Source organism: Lepus europaeus, chromosome 20 (assembly GCF_033115175.1).
Source record: "Lepus europaeus isolate LE1 chromosome 20, mLepTim1.pri, whole genome shotgun sequence".
NCBI classification, from domain to species: Eukaryota; Metazoa; Chordata; class Mammalia; order Lagomorpha; family Leporidae; genus Lepus; species Lepus europaeus.
In genome coordinates this window covers 18,138,179-18,161,623 of record NC_084846.1, presented here as the reverse complement: position 1 = coordinate 18,161,623, position 23,445 = coordinate 18,138,179, and the positions used below count along the sequence as shown (strand labels likewise).

At 37.2% G+C, this 23,445-nt stretch overlaps 1 protein-coding gene across 6 annotated transcripts in view; it reads left to right on the top strand.

Annotated features, from left to right (window-relative positions):
• The window catches only part of DGKB (diacylglycerol kinase beta), a 690,527-nt gene that overhangs the window by 345,920 nt on the left and 321,162 nt on the right, over positions 1-23,445 (top strand). The window lies entirely within an intron of this gene.

Sequence of the window (23,445 nt, the reverse complement as noted above, 5' to 3'; positions counted from 1 at the left end):
TGATCTGTAAGAAGCCAGTTCTGACTTTGTGGCTGCGTCTCCCTGATCTGAGGAGCCTTCCTGTGCACCTGTGGTGTTCAAGAAGTCATTGGCCAGGAGTGGCATTGATAGCCAAAATGAATGTCTTTGTGGATTACAGTAGCGAAAAACACATCCACCTTTCTTTTGAAGAATTTTCCAACTCTGTTTCCAGCAGAACGTATTGAAAACTGGAGCTATATTTTTCATAAAAATCAGATAAAGTCTTGCTTACTGCCAAATCTGGTCAACTCCGCTTCTTAACAACGGCAGTAAATGGTGGCAACACCTACATGCCAACCCAGTACAAGCCGAATCATGTTTCTAGAAGGGGGAAAAAAAAAACAGTAAATACAACAGAAAATGACTTAAAGTATAGATAAGTTTGGGGCATTATTTGCTGCATTTTTACCATTCAAGAAAACTTGTGCAAACCCTTCCATTTATGTAGCAAAATAAAGCTCTCTAATATAGAATCATAGTCATCTTTTTTAGAATGAAGCCCAGTTCTGACAACACTTTTGCCCTTTCGCTAGTCAGTAAGTAAGGACTTCACTTTCTACCAAATGAAATTAAAATTCTTTACCTCCATATTCTCAAAGGTCTTTGTGTTCACGCACAACCCTTGTCTTCACCCTCAATTCTGGATTTCTTTTCCAATTCCATCTCCAAGTGATTCCTCCCTCTTGACCTTCTCTGCCACCAATTATAATCTGTTCCTTACATCTGAGCAATCAGTAAACTTGAGGCAAGTGGAGAAACTATATTCCTATGGAAAACAATTGGTAATTTTGACATATTTCATCTGTTAGAATTAATATTTTCTCATTGCAAAATACAAATTATTTTGGATCTCTTTTCCTTGCTAGGAAAAAAAAAAAAGCTTACTAATGCTTACAGCTAAATCATAGCACTTGTTGACAGAATAGTACACATTTTGAGGCAGGAATAAAAAAACGAATTGGCAATTCCCAAAAATTACTTTTACTAGATCTTAATTGAGATGATTTATCGTAAACTAAAAAGGATGCCTGCATTTTAATTCAGAACACTTTGTTCTACTCCTGGTTCAGCACTAACAGGTAGGTAGGCCGTTTTCTGCCCCAAGTCTCTGGGCTGGAAACTTTTCTTTTTAATTCCATGGCTTATTATCTATCCTGTTATTTCTTTTATATTGGTATCACTATAATTATATAATACCATGTGTTAATTAAGTTGGCCTTATTAATGCATCCTTACATAGCAATTTTTCAAGTGGAGTATTTGTGTTTGGAATATACTTTGCAGATTTAAAGACAGGTAAGCAAGCTAAGCATCGCTAACATGCTACTAAAGAGAATGTGTAAAGTGGCTAATTTGCTTCACTAAAGCAATGTTTGTTTGCTTTAAAAGATATTTTCTTCACAAATTAAAGAGGAATAGATACAAACCACAAACCTTTCTAAATGGAAAATAGTTCTGTACTGGGTCTAAAAGCCATCAGAGAACAAAGGATGAGGATTTCCCATGTATTTTACAATTTTAAGAACGAAACTCAGTAAAGAGTGAAAGGCCAGTACTTCCCCACAGCAGGTTCAGCCTCTGCCTGCAATGCCAGCATCCTGAATGCAAATCTTGGCTGCTCCACCTCTGATGAGCTTGGCTGCTCCAGCTTCCTCCTGATGCTCCAGGGAAAGCAGTGGATGATAACCCAAGTGCTCAGGCCCCTATCACTCAGGTGGGAGACCTGGATGAATTCCAGGCTCCTGTCTTTGGCCTGCCCTAGCTCTGCCTGTTACAGGCATCTGCAAATGAGTCAATGGAAAATTCTCTCTCTCTCTCTCTCTCTCTCTCTCTCTCTCAAATAAATTAAATAAATGTTTAAAGAAAAAAAAATCCACACTTAGCAATGGGCCTGCGGCACATAGATTAAGATGTCATTTAGGAAACAAGCATCCCAAATCAGAGTGCCTGGGTGACGTCTCAGCTCCACTCCCATTCCTGCTCCTGCTAATGTGCACCCTGAGAGAAAGCAGGTGATGGCTCAAGTACTTCTGTCCCTGCCACTCACATGGGCTTCAGCTTTGGCTTCAATGAGGAACCACTGTCGACATTCTGGGAATGAAGCAACAGAGGAGAGCTCTTTCTCTGTTTCTCTCTCTCTCTTTCGAAGTCTCTATAATTTTTTTTTTAAAGAATTCATAAAGAAGGAAGGACATATTATGTGTATGTCTGTATCCACAAAGTTAAATGTACAACAAAATTTCTACTCGTGTTTTACTAAAGCTGGATTATAAGCTGAACTTCCCTAAGTGAAAGTGATTTCTCAGCATTCAGTGGTATTGTGTAAATAAGATAACCAGTCATCCCTGAGAAGAGAGGTGGTTGAGCTGGGTCCAGACACTGTTTGGAATTGTTTATTGGTTTTACAGTGCTACACAATTTGCTTAACGTTGTTGGATCTTCATGTGTTCAGTAATGTAGATAGTAACACCAACTTTGAGTAATTCCATGAGATGCTGTTCGTTGGGGTGGTACAGCCCAGTTCCACCAGCTCCTTGCCATTTGGTGTTCTGTAGCTTTGGCAGTGCAAGCTGATTATACACAGGAGACAAGTCTGTGGTGTGGGGAGTAGACTTGAGAATTTTTGGAAAGTTACCCCAGAAGTGCACCCACCCTTAAAGGTGATCTTGCCTCTATAGTCTGTGTCTTGTATACTCTAGTATACTGTGAGGTCTATTGATTTTTGAAACCCTACCTGAAAAATGAGATGCATTGCTACTGACAGATTATCATTATAATCAAATTATTATAAATATCTGAAGCAACCTAAGTCATATTTCCCATTTTTAGCTTCACTACAACAACATTACTTGATTTGAGAACTTCAGAACAATCTCCTTACCTCTGCCACTAAGGGAAGAAGCGATTTACAAATGTTAGGATTTTCCTAAGTGCAGGGTTGTATTGGGTTCTGTCATCTTGAAAATTGGACAGTCTGGCATATGCAGCAGGTGTTCAAAAGATGTTCGTTCAGAAAACAGCTCTGAAAGTTTAGTGAATGTGGCCATTTTGAACACAATGCCTGCTATGTTGCACTATTATATCACTCTGCCTTTATTTATTTGCTGGAGTCACTCTGATCTGAATAAAAGAGCTCGAGTAGGGCTGTTTTTTTAAAGAAATAACAACTATTGGAAACTAGGAAATAAAACCCCACCCATCTTACTATCTTATCACCTTTTATATTTTAAATATGTCCCTGAGGTCTATCTTCAAAATTCCAAGAACAAATTGCTTCAGGCAGTTACTGTAAGTTTGACCATATGGGCATTGCTTATGCAGCCTACATTTGAAATTAAAAAACAGATCTTATGCACAAAGTTGATAAAATATGGAGTACTTATTTGTTAAAGGTAAAGCAGACATGCTACTTCAGTAAATCTTAAAAATCATGAAAGTCAGTGGCTTAAAGATTAATTTGAATGTCTACAATAATGGGTACCTCTGGCATTCAAGGAAGGCATCAATCCATGTGTAGCCAATAAGCAAACTGATTAGAAATAATTCACTACAGAAAGTGTCTGATAATTTTTAAATTTTTATTCTTTAACAGTAGCCTGAACCTTCTTTCCTCCCTGCCCCCACCTTGCTCTGTCAGTTTAGCAACAAATTTGCGATTAATCATGTGCTGATTGCAATGAATGTCCTGTCAATAATATGCAAGTCACACAGCTAAAAGGGTTACATTGGGCTTCATTGTTTTCTTTTTGTCTTGGGAATGCTTTGTCCACCCACATTTGCTAGAATGGATTTTGAAGAGTTGTTTTGAAGTAAAGCTTGCCAGTTTTAAAGAGACACTGCAGGCTGCTCTGAGGCTATTAATCAAGATATGCCCTAACTTTCTTTTGGCATTACAATATTTGGACATCTGTTCTGAGTCCTTATATGTGAAATAAAACTCATACCAGATAGGAGAATAAATGAAGGGTTTCATTATCTTAAATGTCATAACATTTGTTTGAATTATCATGTGTAGATTTTAAATGCTGAAATTGTCATCTTAGTTTTGTTTCATCTATTTTGCTGTCCTTTCAAAAGACTATATGCCTGAAAAATTCTTTTTCCAATTGCATTAAAAATTTAAAAAGAAATAATTTACAATTTTTTGTAATAATAGTGAAAGTGTAGCGGATGAGCCATATAGTCTGATAATTTCAAAAAACATAAATATTTTACTGAGACACATACCCTTTTAAAGCACAAAAGGGTTTTCCGTATAATGGCAGTGTATTTAGTGACAAACAATGCATTTTAAAACAGCCATTTGTTGACCATTATGGTGGTTCTCATTGTGTCATGAGTTATAGATTTTATTTGTTCACTTACTGAGATAGTTTCCATTGTGTGCATCAGAAAGGGTTTGTCTCTGAATTGCCTGGTGTTACTGATCAGCAGGGAGAGCCTCTAGAGGTCATAGGTCAACTTGCACTACAACAGGAATACATCTGAGCTTTTCATTTAAATTGCAATAAATAATTTGATTTGATAGATATCAGCATACTACGAAATTTGATTTAAACCACCTCTCTAAAATCATACTTTTCTAAAACTGGGTGCCACTAATTATATGGCGATAATGATTCATCATGAAGTCATATATAACTCTTAAAAACCAAGCTTTTAAAAAATAGTGCTGCTAACTAGAGATATCTCTATCATGAAGTCATTTAATGAACCTCTCCAGGAGGCTTGAAAACACTGGTAGCACTAAAGCCTGGTTAAGCATCTGTTTTTTCTTCCCCACTTCATGTTAGAGCAAAGGAATAGCATATAATTTGACATACATAAGATGATTTAACTAAATCATGGAAGCAAAGCAGTGTTTTACAAATGGGTAATTTTGAATGCGTTAAAAATGGCCTAGGAGCTTTCAACCTTGTATGAACTTTGCATATTTGATGTCAGAGATGATGATGTTTTGCCTGGCAAAGCATTTCAGTTCAAAGTACCCCACAGTATTTTGCTCAAAAAACTAATTTAAAGTGGCTATAATTTTTGGTAAGTATAAATTATTTTTATAAATGTTGCTTATTTGAAAAAATGAAAAAATTTCAGAATAAATTATATTCTTATATTTTCAAAAACTGATTAAATTTTACTTCTTTTGGGTGGTGGGTTATTGAATTAAGATCAGCACAAAACAGAAAAATAAAACTCATTTGAAGGATTAAATATAGATTTCTCAAGCTGTTCATATATTTTGAGTTAGGCATCTAAAATCTGGTCATTTTATAGAATTCTGAATACTAAATTAATTCAAACACTCCTTGAACATGCAAGATGAATGACAGATAATAAATGAATTAAAATCTGGGGCCGAAACTGTGGCCCAGCGGGTTAAAGCCCCAGATTGTAGTGCTGGCATCCCATATGGGCACTGGTTCAAGACCAGGTAGCTCCACTTCTGATCCAGTTCTCTGCTATGGCCTGTAAGAGCAGTGGAGGATGGCCCAGGTCCTCGGGCCTCTACACCACTGTAGGAGACCTGGAGGAAGCTCCTGGCTCCTGGCTTTGGATCAGCTCAGCTCTGGCCATTGTGGTCATTTGGGGAGTGAGCCAAAGGAGGGAAGACCTCTCTCTCTTTCTCTGGCTCTGCCTCTCTCTGTAACTCTGTCTTTCAAATAATATTTTTAAAAAATGAATTAAAATCTTCAACTGTAAAATAGAAAATAGATTTAAGGAAAATGTCTATTAGATTATAGAAATGAATTATGTATATGCTCTAAACAAGGGAGCTCTTTCTTTATAACTTTATGTGAAGATCATTTTTATAAACTTTAATAACTCTTCCAATTCCTTTAAAAAGTTCAAGCTAATCTGTTGTTCCTAAATAATGTGGAGATTTGGGGTTAGACATGTGATTGTAGATCTTATATTGGATTATGGCTAATGAAGACTGTACTTGAGTTCAGTTTTTCTGATGTATATGTAATGCTGTATTCATTTATTTTTTCTTCTAGGGGTTTACAGTGATAGATTTGTACATGAAAAGTTTTTATGACAGATAAACCTAAAATTGTAGAAAGCTTTGTACTATGAGTACCCATTTGTTTGTCAAGCATCACTGTCTGTTCTTTTTCATCTTCAGATTGCAATATGGAATAAGAAATGCCATTTTCATTTCATAATTTATTCAAATGAACATAATTGAACACATATTTTGTGCCTAATCACAGAACCATTTTGCTAAAAACTAATATAAAATAATTTTAGCATAAATAGCAACACCAGGCAAATATGCCTCTCAAAGTTTGCATAGATTAAGCATTCAAAGTATTCATTGAAACATGGTTATGTCTACATAAGTACACATGGATAGCTTTATCTTCTGCAAAATTTGACTATGGTTATTGCTATTCATGACAGTCTGCAAACAATACCATTAAATGTATTTTCAATAGTACTCAAGTTTGACTCTTTGCCTTCCATGCACTTTAAATACTCAATTCTATTGTGTAGTTTTACATCACTAACGGGGTTAAAACCTCCAAATGATTTAAATGACTTGGCACTGATTATTTTTAGAAGTGAGCTGTGTGTGTCTTATTTTTACAAATGTTTGTGAGATTACTTTATAGATTAAATTTTTTAAGTTGAAAATAGACGACGTATGGAAATAGAAGTATACAGATCATAATTAATATTTATAAATATTTGGTGGATCCTAGAGGCCTGCGCATGTGCAAGCCAGGGCCTTTGATGAGTGATTCTCAGATTTCGTTCTTGCTAATACAGAGTGGTGACCCTATTCCAACAAGTAAAAGGACTAGCATGGGTTTACCTACTATGGCAGATCTCCAGCAGGAAGAACCTCTTGGAGCACTTTGGTTTAGATGGAATAGGATCAAACCTGGATTAAGGCAAAGGTAATGGAAAAGAAAATCTAAAAATGGGTTGTCAGGGACTGTTCAATACTGGAGAGAGGAAGAATCAGGAGGCAGTGCTAAAGAATAAAAGAACAATCTTGGAAAAGTCTTTGGGGCTCATGGACTTGGGATCAATACAGCATTTTGCAAGCATTCTAATAACTTTCTTCTCTAATCAAAACTATCAGAAGCAGTTGGATTCTTGCCACCCAAGTGGGAAATCCAGTTTAGATCCCCTACTCTGGACTTCATGGCATTTGGGGAGTGAACCAGTGGATGGGATATCTCTCTCTCTGAACAGTAAATACATAAAATAATCAATACAGTATGCCCCAGTATCACTGAACAAGGACTTGAAAAATAACACTGCATTTTCAAATATTTACATTTTTAAGAGTGCTAAAAGAATTATTTAAAGAAAAACCAGAGCAAAACTAATCATTATATCAAATATTCATGCATGAAGCTACTTTACTAAAGAAAATATTCATTATTTTATTTGATTTATTTTTATTTGATTTTATTTGACAGAGTTGGACAGTGAGAGAGAGACAGAGAGAAAGGATTTGCAACTACATTTTAAATTTATAGGCAGACTTTTTTTGTTTGTATGTTTGTTTTTTTATTTGACAGGTAGAACTACAGACAGTGAGAGGGAGAGACAGAGAGAAAGGTCTTCCTTCCGTTGGTTCACTCCCCTAATGGCCGCAGCGGCTGGAGCTGAGCCATTCCGAAGCCAGGAGCCAGGTGCTTCTTCCCGGTCCCCCAGGAGTATACAGGGGCCCAAGGACTTGAGCCATCCTCCACTGCTTCCCCAGGCCATAGCAGAGAGCTGGATTGGAAGAGGAGCAACCGGGACTAGAACCTGGAGCTCATATGGGATGCCAGTGCCACAGGTGGAGGATAACCAAGTGAGCCACAGTGCCGGCCCCAATGTTCGTTATTTTAAATGAGATCAATATATTACTTACAACTTACAAACCGTTTTTATTGATATATTTAAAAGAAAACAGATATTTTAAAATCTCTTAGTTAGTGAACTGCAAAATGTGGCACTTTTCTTAATGATAAATTTCCAGTAACAAGTTTTACATTAGCAAATTTAAATGTAATGAAAAGTGGAGATAGCTAACATTATTGAATGTTTTCTGTATTGCAGGTGTTACTCTTTCACCACATGTTTTCTCAATTATTCTTTAATTTACCTCAATGGGAGGAAACAGTATTCCCAGGATCCCACTGCCAGAAATATTAGAGAACAGAAAGATTTTTTTAAAGATTTTATTTATTTATTTGAAATGTGGAGTTACAGAGAGGAAGGGAGAGAGAAACACACACACACACACACGCAGACCTTCCATCCATTGGTTCACTCCCCAAATGGCCACCACAGCCAGGCAGGGCGAAGCCAGGAGCCAGAAGCTCCATCTGGGTCTCCCACATTGGTGTAGGGGTCCAAGCACTGGGGCCATCCTTCACTTCTTTCCCATGCACATTAGTAGGGAAGTGGAACAACTGGTCAAACCGACACCCAAAACTTGCTACACCACAGCACTGGCCCCAGAAAGACTTTTTCAATCCAAAGGACTACTGTGCTTTATTTTCCTTTTCAATGCAAAATCAGATAGTTGCTTACTTAACTTTTACCAATAAAATAAGAATCAACCTTTTTGGAATAATGAAGTAGAAAATTCTGAATTATACAGTGTCAACATATAGATATTCTATAAATCTTCCTCATATATTTCATCTTAAATTTGTATCTAAATATTAATTAGTATTGTCAACTTTTAAAATGAAGATAAATGGTGGAAAGAAATTACTTTGCTAGCATTATAGCAACATTTCCCATATATTTTGGGGATTCTAACAGCCCTCCTAGTATTGTCTCATTAATACATGCTCTCTGAATATCCTCATAAACCATCAACCTATTATCATCCTGTTTAATTATTTGAAAGTTATGAACCCATGCCATCATGTAATTATAGATACAAGTAAGTACATATGTACCAGAAATAATTTTTTATTTCTTTGAAATTTTATTTCTTTGAAAGAGTTACAGAGAAAGGAGGAGACAGAGAGACAAAGAGATCTTCCATCTGCTGGTTTACTCCCCAGTAGTCCTTAATGGCCAGGACTCTGCCAGGCTGAATCTAAGAGCTCAGAACTTCATGCAGGTCTGCCATAGGGAGCACCGGGCCCCAGGTACTTGGATCGTCTTCCAGTGCCTTGCCTTGTGCATTAGTAGGAAGCTGGGTCAGAAGTAGAACAACCAGGACTCAAATTGATGTTCCAGTATGGGATGCCGGCATCATAGGCTACAGCTTAACCTGCTGTGCCACAACACTTGCCCCAGAAATAACTATAAATATGATTTTATCTATACAACCTTTCAAAGACTTAGTTGCCATAGTCAAATGGTATATCTTTCATAACGTTTTGTTAAATGCTATTATTTTCTCTACATGTGCATTATTTTTACTTATGATCAATATTTGAATCAAAGACATGCTTACCAGGAATTGTAAAAGATTAAAGCTTACCTTTAAAAAAAAGAACATTCACTTATTTATTTAAAAGTGAGAGTTACAGAGAAAGAGATAGAGACAGAGAAAAGGAGAGAGATCTTCCAGCCACTAATTCACTCCCCAGATGGTCGCAATGCCCAAGTCTGGGCCAGGCTAAAGCCAAGAGATGGGAGCTTCATCCAGGTCTCCCTTGTGGTTGGCAGGGGCCCAGTCACTTGGGACATCCTCCACTGCTTTTCCCAGGCCATGAGCAGAGAGCTGGATTTAAAGTGATGCAGGTGGGGCAGAAACCAGAGCCCATAAGGGATGCAGGCTTCGCAGGTGCCACAATGCAGACCCTAAAATTTAACTTCCTGTGATAGGAGCCAGACTTTTGGAAAATGCACTTTTCTTTCCTCATGCAGGTGTCACAGTTGTGTCCACTAGTCATTTTGTCCAAGATTTCAGAAAACTTTATGCCACTTTTCAATAAGAAATTAAACAAATAAAAATTTCAATGTGTCCAAATAGGACTTTGTCATCTTGACTGAACTTGCCATTTTCTCTTTATCGGAGGTGCCAAATCAATCCAATCATCCAGCCAAAAACCTGGAGTTCATATCTGATTACCACTCAACTCCTCAACATCCACTCCGCATATCCAGTATTTACCTCTCAAATATTTTGTAAGCAAGTACATTTATTTTCATCCATACTGCTACTGCTGTAATTCAGATATTATTGTATTATCTTCCCCATAGGGAACCACCAAATGACTCACCCATATATTGTCTAAATGCTCACTCTAACAATGCAAATATGATGCCCTGTTGAAAACACATCTGTGGCTTCTTGTGTGTAGAATCAAATCGTATCTCCCTTGCTTGACTATAGGGCTTTCCTGGTTAGACCCACAAGTGTAGAGTTAGAAAAAAGGATATGAGGAAGAACTCCAAGGAAGGTAGTCATGGAAAAGCCTGGTAGGAGAGGAAGAGTCTGCTAAGTAAACTCAGATAGAGTGGCCAGGGACATAGGAAGGAAACCACGATTGGGTCCAATCCAACTCAAGGAAATGGAGTATTAGAGAAAAGGAAGAAGAATAAAATAAAGTAAGGGTGATAGGAAAGAAAGGAGGGGGGGGAGGAAGGAAGGAAGTTAGGAAGGAAGGAAGGAAAGAAGGAAGGAAGGAAGGAAGGAAGGAAGGAAGGAAGGAAGGAAGGAAGGAAGGAAGGGGATGCAAAACAGAGACACAACTCCCAAGAGGTCCAAGACTTAATTTATAATGAAGTAAAACAAAGTGTCAACCTGCAGTAGGATAGCAAGTGGAGTTAGTACAAGAAGCAATGAAGGAGAACCCAATGAGCACTTGAAGTAGAGAAGGGGAAAGTCCCACTACTTGGGCTAAAGAGTCAGAGGAGGTGAAGCAAGGAAAATAGAAATTTTAGCCACTAGCTTTAAAGTTTCATTGAAAAGCTAAGAGGAAGGGGATGATATTTTGCTGACACAGGAAGTTAGAAAATTTTTGTTTAAATTATTGGTACCTGAGAAATTTTAGGTAAGGAAGAGGAGCACTTGGAGAGAGAAAGTGTCAAAATGCAGATACATTTGTCCATGAGATAGTGTAGATCCTTAGAAATTGCGAAGGTGTGGGATCTAAGTGCAGATGGGGGTCTTCGAATGGATAGAGGAGCCCCTCCTGTAACAAAGGGAAAGAGAACAGGGTACCAGCTTGAAGAGCAGAGAACTAATGTAAACAAAAGTAAATTTTGTGGTTGAAATCTAGCAGATCAACTGTCATGAAGAATACTGTAGTCAACTCTAATCCCAAATCATAACTCAGTGAGATCAGACCTGGAAAGACATCGCATCCAGAACAGGTCTGGAAATCTGTGCTCAGGTATTTGGCAAAAAAGTCCACATATTTTAGTTAACCTTTGGTTGGCAACTCCATCAAGTTATTAATGCTCAACTCTACTGTAAGGAGATACTTCTATATTCTTCTTCTTGGATATGTCATCATAAAAAATAAGTGTTCACAGGAGAAAATTTCACAGAACAATAATTTTAAATATTTCAACTATTAAAAAAATTGCCTGAACTGCTTATAAAGAAATAACCTCTGAAGTCTTATTTTGGAATGAAGTGGAATTGAAGGGATGACCCAACAGGACCTCTCCTCTATATCCATATTTCTCTTGAACACAGCAACTCTTATGAAAGTTGTCTGCTGCTCCAGATCTCTAGCACAACTGAACTGCCCAAATTTAGCCAAACCCACTGGTTTCCCTTCCATCATGGGATGCTCTTGATCTTGCTCTCTTGTCTTGGCGCTGCCTTACAAGATGTGCCCCAGATAAACTGTATTCTTCCTCGGTAAGCAACCTTCTGGAAACCTGTAATTCTTTCTCATGTACAGCTCTTCTCTTTTCCAAGAAATATTCCAAGAAGTTTCTGGACTTCCTCTTTCCAGTATTCAAAGGAAGATAAAAAAGTTACTTGCTGGGAAGTAGCAGGGGAAGTTAACAGTTTTATTTTATCAAAAATAGAGCTGTGTACTTTAGGAAGCTTGAGGTTTGTATGCCTTAACAATTTGCCACTAGAGTTGTATACATTATCGTATTCTTATTATAAATAGGGTAAATCTACCTTAGCACGTTTAAGGGTTGTATGTCTTAATTTGTCACTCTGACAACTTTTGTAGAAGATATTATACTGAATTACATGTTAATAACTGTCCAGAATAGTACATGGGTGATAGTTAAAGTTGAAGATTTTATGACCACTCCTGTTATGAACTTTTCACGTAATACTTAGTGAGGAGCAGATGTCTTGATTTATGTGAAACAGATTAATCTTTTAATATATACTATATCCATGCATTCCTATAAGCTGTACCACACTAGGAAATGTGACAAGTGTATTTACTGTGACAACAACATTTACTTGGCTTCGTACAAGCCAGAATATAAAATATTTTTCCTTATATAAGGGCTAGACCTTTATTTTTAGGATAGAAAACATGAGCAAATATTCTAAAACCTACCAAAGCAATGTTTGATAATGTTCTTTCATTCTTATTTTTGTATTTTTTCCTCCATGCTTTCAACTCCAGTCATCACTTCTGACCTAGAATACATATTGTCTCTTCCCACCAGAATAGCTTCTTCATTCAGTGCATAAACTCTTCTGAAATTATTGCTTGTTTTTCTGCTGCTTTAGGAAAGTCCTTCGTAGACTCATGAGACAGCCTTGCTTGGAGTGGCAAAAGCAAAGACTAAGAGCAGTAATTTTCACATGGAAACTGTTTTTAGAACTTTCTAAATATAAAATAGATTTATTCTTTATATCACATTGGAAGCAAAACAGTTCTTTCTGGCTCTGAAGTCTTTGTGGATTCAAACATCAATCATTTCTGAGGATGATGTCATCAGCCTTTACTCTCTTTCAAATATGTGTGCTGATGTGGGAACTCTGTGTCACCCTTTGTGATGTTCTCCATAACATCAAGGCCCAAAGTATTTTTTTGGAAGGATGTTGGGTCCAAGTCTTCTCTAACAAAAATTAGGTAAATTAAGATTCTTTGATTACAGTCTTAAACTGTTGCCTTACAATTTGATTCTCTTTAAGGAACAGTATTACATGAAAGGCCATTTATTTTTTAGAGCAAGGAATAATTGCAAATGCTATTCATTATCTAATGAGAAAAGCAGTCAAAATCATTTATTTTCTAATATTCCCTAGGAACTACATATTTAATTGAATTAAATCTACCATTAGATTAAGAATAGAATTGTTAGTGCAGCAGCTTCTCCTGGCTTTTTGATAATATTTGTTTTCCTGGGAAATACAGGATGCTAACGGTTGATAGAAATAAATGTTGGAATGCCTTAAAGAAAAACAAAGGATGATTCCTCATCAAAACCAAGAAGCGAATGACCCATATTGTTGCACTGGATGCAGAAGTGGCTCCATGAAACCGGAAGTCAAAAAGCTGAGCTCAGCTGTGCTTCCAGCAAGCTGCAGAATCTCCGGAAAGTCCCTTAAACCCACAGAAATATTTTCCTCCTAAAATGAAGAAAACTTCTTCCCACTTTCTTTAAAAAAAAAAAAAGTGTGATATCTACTTTACCAAAGTTAATGAGGTTGAAAGACATAATTAACCATAAAACCCTCTGTATAAATATACGTGTATTTTTTTAACCACAGTGAACAGTCATTGATTGAACTATTTCATAGAAGTTACCATTGTGTAATCTGCACACCCCCTATCTTTATGTTCTGGGTGGAATGCGACACTGAGAAGTATTGCAGTTAGGACTGTGTTTAGCTTCATGGAGCAATAGCAAAGGCACAGTCTTTTCACAAGCAGAAGACAACAGAAGGAAGTCAGCTGACGGCTGCAGCTTTAAGATGTTCCAGAGGACCAAGCTCCTTGACCCCTTGCCTTGCAGCTTTGAGAAATGGTTTTGATTTGGGTGTTTTCAGGTGATCTGCTAAGTCTTTCAGGAGTTACCTCCACATTGCTGTGAGTAAGGTGCTATCGGCTGAGAAGGAAGGTAGCTGTCACCAGATAAAAGGTACAAAGGGACCCAGAGAGTTCAGGATTTGTGTGTGTATTAGCTGGGTCCGTGGCTGCCCAGATGAAGTAAGACAAACACACACAGCACATACTGTCACTCTAGGATTTCTTATTGAAATCAAACAAGCAATAGAACAGTTTAAATAGTATATGATGATATGTTGGAGATTATTCTTATAAAAAAGCTAGAATATTTTTGGAAGTAGTTCTTAAGGTGTAGCCTTTAAACTTGGAGCCAAATATATACAAACTATTTACATGTAAGCAAATCTGAGGGCACGTGAAAACATTCACAGAATATGACACTAAAAGATAAACTGATTTTGGTGCAAATAACTTTGAAATCCATGCAGGATTTTTTTTTTTTTAGTAATATGTGTTTTCCATGAACTTCTGAAGACCTCTCATATATTATGATTAATGTTTTGTCCACTGCAACTCAATGACTTATGCTGATTTATGACACGACTGTAGATGTACACAGGAGATTAAATGGGGTAAAAAGTATATACTTGCCTTTTACGCTTTGTTCCTGTAGGCATTCACTGAGTTTATGAATGTTACAGTACAACTTACTTTCATATTTTTGTTGTAATAATTATCCTACGTTATTACTTCTCAGCCTTTTGGTTAAGATCAAGTGTAAAAATTATATTAGATCTGGTTTTGGTGGGTTTTTTTGTTTTGTTTTGTTTTGTTTTTTGGACAAGTAGAGTTATAGACAGTGAGAGAGAGACAGAGAGAAAGGTCTTCCTTTGCTGTTGGTTCACTCCGCCAGGCCGGAGCTACACCAATCCAAAGCCAGGAGCCAGGTGCTTCTTCCTGGTCTCCCATGCGGGTGCAGGGCCCAACGACCTGGGCCATTCTCCACTGCACTCCTGGGCCACAGCAGAGAGCTGGACTGGAAGAGGAGCAACCGGGACTAGTACCCGGTACCCCAACGGGGACTAGAACCTGGGGTGCTGGCACCACAGGCGGAGGATTAGCCAAGTGAGCCACAGCGCCAGCCTGGGTTTGGTTTTAACAAACTATTCCCCTCCCTTTCCCCACATTATCCCTCAGCTTAAGACAGGTCTCTTTCCACCCTCACCTGCAAGATCTGTTCTATTCTACTCACAGAGAGGAAAAGGGGCTTTCTTCCAATCATTCTCCCTCACCCTCTGGGTCCCCCTGTGTCTCCATTGCTGCCTGTGTCACTCCCTCTTCCCTTTTCCAGCTCTGTCTTCCACTAATACCACATTGTTCACTCCCAAGACCAGTTTAACGACTGAGCACCACACAGGAGAGTTTGATTTGGATTTATTTTGAAAACACAAGCCTGATGGTCCAGGAAAAGCTGTTGTATTTTAGCCCACATACCCCAAATATGCAAAGAGAACAAGCATGTCATTGCAATATGCTGACATTATATCAATGCCCTGAACAAATATGTAATTCTTAACGAATTTGCTGAATACTATGACAACATTAACTACACACATAAATGCAATTGATAAATATAAACTTTCTGTATCAACCAAGTAAGTTATCTTGATTAGTGAAGATAATAAAATATCAGAGAGCACTCACAGTTTCCAGAAACCAACACAGTTAAGTATCTAATTTACTCTGAAAGAACAGTTTAAAATAATCCTGGCCTGATTTTCCCAAATTCAAATCTCATGCAAGTGCAGTGATTATAATAAATGTCTCAGCTATTTAAGTTATAAAGTCGTCATGTTTTCTCCAATTGGCAAAGATTGCAAATGATGAGACTTGAATTCTGGTACAAGGAGGTCAGAAGTTTGAAAACTGCATTGTCATGCTAGGTTATTCAGTGGTCACCAGCAGAACTTGTGAAAATCAAAGCCTTGGGTGACACTTCTGAAAGTGGATGCACAGTTGCTTCTTCTGTGATGTGTTCCTCTTTGACTAGGGTTTGTCATCTAGCACAAGCACTGTAATAGCGGCTTTCCTGGTTTTTTACTGCCCAGAGTTACAGGAAAAGATAAGATCTTCCTAAAAATAATTCTCGTGGACTATTGGAACCAAACGATAATGTCTAGCCGAGTTATTTCTTGTTCGGAGCAGGAAACAGCACAGGTGTGGCCAGGGTGCAGCAGGCCTGGAACTGTTGGATTGCCAAGGAGGGTTCTTAATTACTGCGTGCCCAGCTATGGGCAGGCCTCGGCCTTTCTTAATGCCAGCCGCACACCTCTCTGTACACCCAAGCTTTATAACCGGGTAGTGCACTCAGCTCTGCAGAGCCTGAGGCGGGGGCGGGGCTAGTGTCTCAGTACAGTCATGCGCAGTGGACTCCCGTCAGTCACTCCGAGGGAAATTCTTCCGGGACAGCCCCGCCGCGAGGCATTCTGGGAGGAGCCGGACGCCACCTACAGGAAGGAGCAGGTTAGGATTTCCCTGCCTGGGCTTCCTCCTTAGGACCGCGTGGCTGTCGCTCTTGAGAAGTTCAGGTTTGCGTCAGTGTCTGGGCGCCTGGCCTGGATCTCCATCACCAGGCTAATTTAGGCATTGCTGCCGTAAGACGGTGAGATTCTAGGTCTCTTTGCCAAGTACTCATCTCCAGTTCCGTGCTCTAGAAGATTTGCTTCATTGGAGGCCTCCAAAGTGAGCAAAGGAATTATCGGAGAATAATTTTGTCTTGTTCATTGAAAAAAATGTCAGGAATTTGCTAACTAGAAGACCGTTTGTATTGAAAGGAGCATTTTTTGATTCTCACATCGTTGAGTTGTGCTCCTAAGAAGTATAGAGTGAGTTTATTATTCTGTCCACACATATGCTCACCAAGCTTAAGGTTAATTATGTGGAGAGACTGTTCCAGAAGTTTTCTGGCAGCGCTAATAGGGTGCGTCTTAAGAGAGAGAGCAAGAGTGGGACAAGAGATTTATTTTCTCTTCTTGGCAGGTGTCTCTAAAGCCCTTGAGGTCAGTAATTTTCCTCCATATCCTGAACTAGTCGGCTTGGCTTTATGAGCTGTTCTCTATGAAATACATGTTTAAAAAAAAGGAATTTTCAGTAAGATTATTAAAACAAGTAGAAATCTTCCTATCTTACTCCATAGCTATAGGTAGAGGATTTCTGTTTCGAATTTGTAACTTAAGCTGGTCATTTTTATATTTGCTTTACCTCCTGCCATGTTCTCCTTAAGTTTTGGCAGGTTTTTATTTGCAAGAGATGAAAAATAAAATACTTTATTCACAGTAAGTGTTTATTTTTTAAATATAATTTTCTCCATAACATTTTTGGGGGAAATGGCAATCTAGGATAATTCAATCTCTTTCGGGTGTTTTGTCTTAGAACTTATTTTCAGATACCTTGCAATAATTATTAATTAATTAAAATTTACACCCAAAGGCATATATTTATATGAAATAATCAATACATATTTGTATTGATATTCTAATGACTACCTTAATTAATAATTGCCAAGTCTTTCCATAGATTTGGCACTGTTGCTTCTAAGACCTGAGTACATGTAACTTTCCATTCTGCCATAAGCGTTGTGATCCTTCTGTTCTGAATTTTCTCTGATTGCCTCTCCGGACTTCTCTGCAGCATGCTTCATCCTCCTGTCTTCCTGGACAGTGCTTTGTGTAGACAATGTCAACATACATTTGCTCTCTACCTCTGTTTGAATGGCTATTTGAGATCCTGAGCAGGAAATGGGAAGGAGGAAAGTAGGATTAGAGTCCTTGTATCTGTGGATGCCTATGACAATGAGAAGATGCTGAAGTGGGGTAGGCCTTGTCTCACACTTAGCCCAAGACTCATGCCTTCTAAAAGATGATCACACAAAGTGACATGCTGGGTCCAACTTTCCTGAATAGAGAAAACCTAAAATAATTGAGAGTAATAATTTAAATTGACTTCAAATTCTAACTGTCATCCAATAGAAAATAATCAAAAGATATCAAATAATCCAAATGGAGCTTGCTGATATTTCCTTTTTATCAAAGGATCCCTATGCAAAACTCTGATTTTGAATTTTATCTATCACTCTGCAAATACTGTATCCTATCCAGGGATTGACTTTATTCTAAGATCTATCGTCTTTTTTTTTTTTTTTTCATTCATCTGTTTCCACCCAGCCTCTAGGTACTTAATTCTAGAAAAACACCTATGTTGTTTTATCAGTGAATTCCAAAGCTAATTAACTGAAGTCAACAGTGGATTCTGTTTGAAGTATTCACAGTAGATGTTTAACTGGATATCTCTTCTGAGTTCTCCTGGATTCTCACATCCATACATGTATATGCAACCACACACACAAACACCCTACCACACACATGCCCACACATATGTACACACCCACACATGTGCACACACAATCATGCACACATCCATACACATATATGCATGCACACACACAAACACTGCCCACACGTATGCACTTACACGTGTGTGCACACTTCACAAACATACATTCCAAAGACAAGAGATGCATCTCTCCCCCAGATAGTCTGATCTTAACACCCTAGATCTTTAAACAGGATACTGTGCATATCCAGTGATCTGTATGTGTCTCTCTAATCACCATTTAGTGCTGTATGACTCATGTTGGCAGGCTCTTTGCTTAGATATTTGTAAGAGCTGTTCACATAGTAAATGACAGCTTTGTGTGTTCCTTAGAATGTGGTCAGTTCTGCTTTGTGCTACTACATCTTTTCTACTCTTTAAACTCTTAATTGATGTGGATTTCAGTTGATTCTTGTGGATTTTTATACAAAATATTATATTGTCATATATGAATAATGGTAGTTTTTTTCTATAGTACACGCAGTTTTGTTTTAATTTTGACCTATTGAATTTTTACATGTTCAGTAAATACTCAGGCATGGTATCTGTGATTAAAGTAGTCTTATTTTCAGAACAAAAATTTCTGTCTAGGTTTTTTTTTTTTAAGATTTATTTACTTTATTTGAAAGGGAGAGTACGGTGAAAGAGAGAGAGAGAGAGAGGGAGGGAGGGAGGAAGATACAGAGGGACAGATCTTCCATCCACTACTTCACTCTCCGAATGGCTGCAATGGCCAGGGCTGGGCCAGACCGAAGCCAGGAGTCAGGGGCGTCATCCAGGTTTCCCACATGGGTAGCCAGGCCCAGGGACATGGGCCATCTTCTGCTACTTTCCCAGGCCATTAGAAGGCAGCTGGATTAGAAGACATACAAACTTTAGGATGCCTATGTTAATGTGCCTGTATGCCTTTTTTCTAAAGTAAAAATTGTAAACATCAAAAATTAAAAACAAAATATAATGCAAATTTGAACTGATGAAATAAAAGTAGAAATAATCATAGATTTAGAGAAAATTAAAATACCATAAGATAATTCATTTCTCTAAGAAAGCTACATGGGTGATGTGTAAGTTCATTTATACTTCCTTGAATCAATATTAATAAGTACCAGCACAGAAATATTTATGTGAGATTTAATAATAGTATATTATCTCTGACTCTATTGAGTCTGTCATATAATTTATTATATACACACAGTATAAATTTCCAAAGTTCACAAAATTTTGAATATCAAAGTACAACTTCATTTTGAGGATTATGAAACTTAATTTATCATTGTAAAACAATATAAAATATAAAATAATATGAATCTCAAAACCTCAAATAGATTTGTACAAATTTAATAGTTAATGTTTATTTTGTCACTTCCAGACACAATTCTACCCTCCAGGTATTAAAATATTAGATCTTCATAGAAGGTACTATTTTTTTTTTTTAATTATATGACAGGTAGAGTTACAGACAGTGAGAGAGAGACAGAGAGAAAGGTCTTCCTTCCATTGGTCCACTCCCCAAATGGCCACCACAGCCAGCGCTGCACCAATCCTAAGCCAGGAGCCTGGTGCTCCCTCCTGGTCTCCCATGCGGGTGCAGCGGCCCAAGCACTTGGGCCATCCTCCACTGCCTTCCGGAGACAGAACAGAGAGCTGGACTGGAAGAGGAGCAAATGGGACTAGAACCCGGCACCTATATGGGATGCTGGCGCCGCAGGAGGAGGATTAACCAAGTGAGCCACGGCACCAGCCCCATAGAAGGTACTATTAGTATCATCCGTATTAGGATAGGAAATTGGCAGTATGGAAATACAAGAGAACTTTTTAAGGCCGAATATCAGCAAGTTTTAGACTGGATCTTGTATCCAGGCAATTCATTAAATAAAGATAGAATGGAAAAAGGTCTCTAAATAGATGTTCCACACAAGAAGCAATATGAATGAATAAAAGCATGTAGAAAAGTGGTGGCTATTGTATACCTTTTCAAAATTTATTGAATTGCATACATAACATTATTGATATTTTTGTATGTAAAAATGACTCAAAATAGAAGCAAAAATCTCTGGAAATCTTTCATAAACTATTTCACAATAGAGCTCCAAAAGCTTCAACTTGCAAAAGATTTTTAGCAAATTGTAATTATTACGGAAAGGAAAAAAAATACTTGCTCAAGGTAGACATTGGAATTTATACCTCCATATCACAGAAGAATAAATTATTCAAGTATGAAAACACATAATGCACAGAGCTTAATTTCAAATTCTTCAGCTTAGCTTTTGGGTAGCTTTCAGTTTTACCTAGGTGTAATTGTCTAAATTTAGATTCCATGCTGAAACAGAATGAAACTGGATAGGCATTTAATTTGGTGCAAGAGCCCAACAATCAAACATAGCTTATTTGACAAGTTTTGTAAAAAAAAAATATGAGAGAAAGCTCCATTTAATATAGTAAAATACATAGACTCTATGCCCATATTTGGAGAGCTCTGTTTTAAAATTCAGTAAAAACATTAACCTTGATAATATCCTTGTCTTAAAATCTGTGGCCTCAGAAAATTATAGAATTTTCTCTCAATTGTAAAAGGAAATAATATCTTTAAAATTAAAATTCTAATACACACTTTGGGTAATTTATTTTTTAAAAAAAGCCAATATAGGAAAAGAAGAAAATAATCTTCAGAAAAGAACGTAATAGAATATTTGAGGCAAATATGACTAATGTTCTTTGATATATATGTTTGTATTGTCATGTATTTGATTTCTATCATGTAAAATTCTCATGTTTGCTTTCTCACTATTTAACATATTAAGATTTAAGTTTGTTCTGCTTTAATCAAATGGATTTACTTCTTAGATATAATTTTTAATATTAACTTAAAAAAGCTATTCATAGTTTGAGGAAGTCATAAAACCAATATGAGGGTCAATAATAACATGTTCCAAAATTATGTAATTTAACCACATTTTAGCATCTTTTGCTTCCTTCTAGTAAACTCTTGCATGCATCAACATTCCGGATCTACAGAACACTGTTCCACTTGCTGTGCGAGGCAGTCTCACTAAATCTTCCCTAAGGTCCTTCAAGGGAGTGTCTAACATCCTCTTAAAAAATAAGGAAGCTGTGACAATCATTGAATAAATAATTTGTTTAAAACCACAAGTCTTGGAGTGGGAAAGTCTGTTGAATCCAGAGTTTCACCATTCAAGGAAGTGGAACTAATGCTGATTCCATTTCTGTTCCCTAAAAACTGTGAACCACATAGAGATGAAAAGGGCGAAGTTTATTATTTTTATGCTATTTTAGCTTTGTCTTCTTTGGCCAATTTTTAGAGAATCCTAAGTATCTCTGAAATCTGTCTGCTGGAGAAGTATGGAGCATTTGACAGTACTCTTTCAAGCCCCTTGGGGTTATGCCAAAGGCTCAGGGTCCCATCTGAATTCGGTCCTAATTCTCATCCAAATGAGCACCTGCTGTCATTCTTCTTATCAGTCCTGTAGTCAACTCGCCCTTTGTGATGAAACCCATTCAGCCACAAGGAAAAGGGCTGCCAGTGTTCGTTCTGCTGTCCCTTCCCTCTGTACTCAATGAGCCACTGCCAGAATGTCTTGGAGAGAGACTTAGCATGAAGTTTTATATGTGGCTATTTGTGTTCTATATTTCTAGAAGTTTACTCAGTTATAGTCCAGTCTACTTTCGTGTTCTTTTCACATCCCTCTCCTCTACTCTCCCTCCCTTCTTCTCTTGCTGCCCTACTCTGTTTTGCCCTGGAAAGGACAAATCTGCAAAATTATACACTTCCAAAGAAAATTATACTACACATTTCATTTCTTCTTTTCTCTCAGGTTAGCAGAAGCAGATATTTCAAATAGAAGTGAATTCAATGATATTCTCCCTTTGGGGAAGCAATATTGATCATTCATTTCTAATACTTGATTCATGTCCCTTTGCTTTTGTTTAACTGGTTTGCTGGATGAATACATTTAATTAGAAGGAATTCCAAATTGATTTTGCACCAGATTAGGGACAAAGTAAAAAAATAAAAGTTTTTGTAAAAATTAATTAGTTGTCAATTAATTCATATTTTTTTCTTAAATTTCATAGTACAATAAGACCATAATACAATAAATTTCATAGTACAATAAGACATTCCAACAAAAATGAATCAATATGACTTATTGGTAAGAATCTTAGAAAAAGAAGTAAACTCTATGTGTTTGAGTGCTTGTAGACCAATAAAAGTGAGCCATTCTGTTCTTCTTTCAAAAACTACAAAGTTGACTATGTATATGGATTAAAATTTTACCTTAGAATATCAAACTATAGAGAATATTTTGTAACCTTTAATGTAACTGCCGAATCTATATACATATATCTACATTTGTGCCTTTTTCTTTTTTGACTAATGCAATGACTTGACAGTTTTTAGGGTTTAAATGTCTGCCCAGAATAAAATCATAGGAAGCTTTCTGTTGCAGGGAAAAAACAACTCTCAGCCATCTGCAGTGGGCATTGGTTCCTCTCTTGTTGTGCCTCATGCTTTGTTATGCATGAGTAAGCACATTAGCCTTTTCATTTCATTCATTAGACTTTTAATCCTTGATTAGTGTTTTCAAGATTCTCTCAAACACACAAGTTCTTTATTTTCTTTGTGTATGGGTTTTCTTTTGCTTTCATCCCCACTATGAAACAAAATTAACAGTTGATCAAAACAATAGCCCTTTTCTATTGAGATAACTAGTAAATATATTAGTTTCTCATTTGAGTGATTAATCATGTGTGATTGAAGAACACGGAAATATCGCCTTGCATGGAATTGGGTTAACTGTTCAGTGTCAGAGCAGTCTTTTCTTGAAAAGCTGCAATCACAATTTTCACCAATCATGAACACTGAATATAATTTCTGTCTTGTAGAAATAATCTGAATGTATTCCTCAAAAGTAGGAAACTTCCCATAAGGTTCAGAATTGGTATATTTGGATATCTCTGAGCCAAATTATGTTTGTCATCAATTTGCCAAAAATAAATTTTTCTCTGTTGTTTTTCTCTATTAAGCAAGCTATGTCAGAAAACTGCTTCTGATATGAACACTTATTAATTACAAATCTAAGGCACATCAAGCAAATTTGAAGTCACGAATTGCACT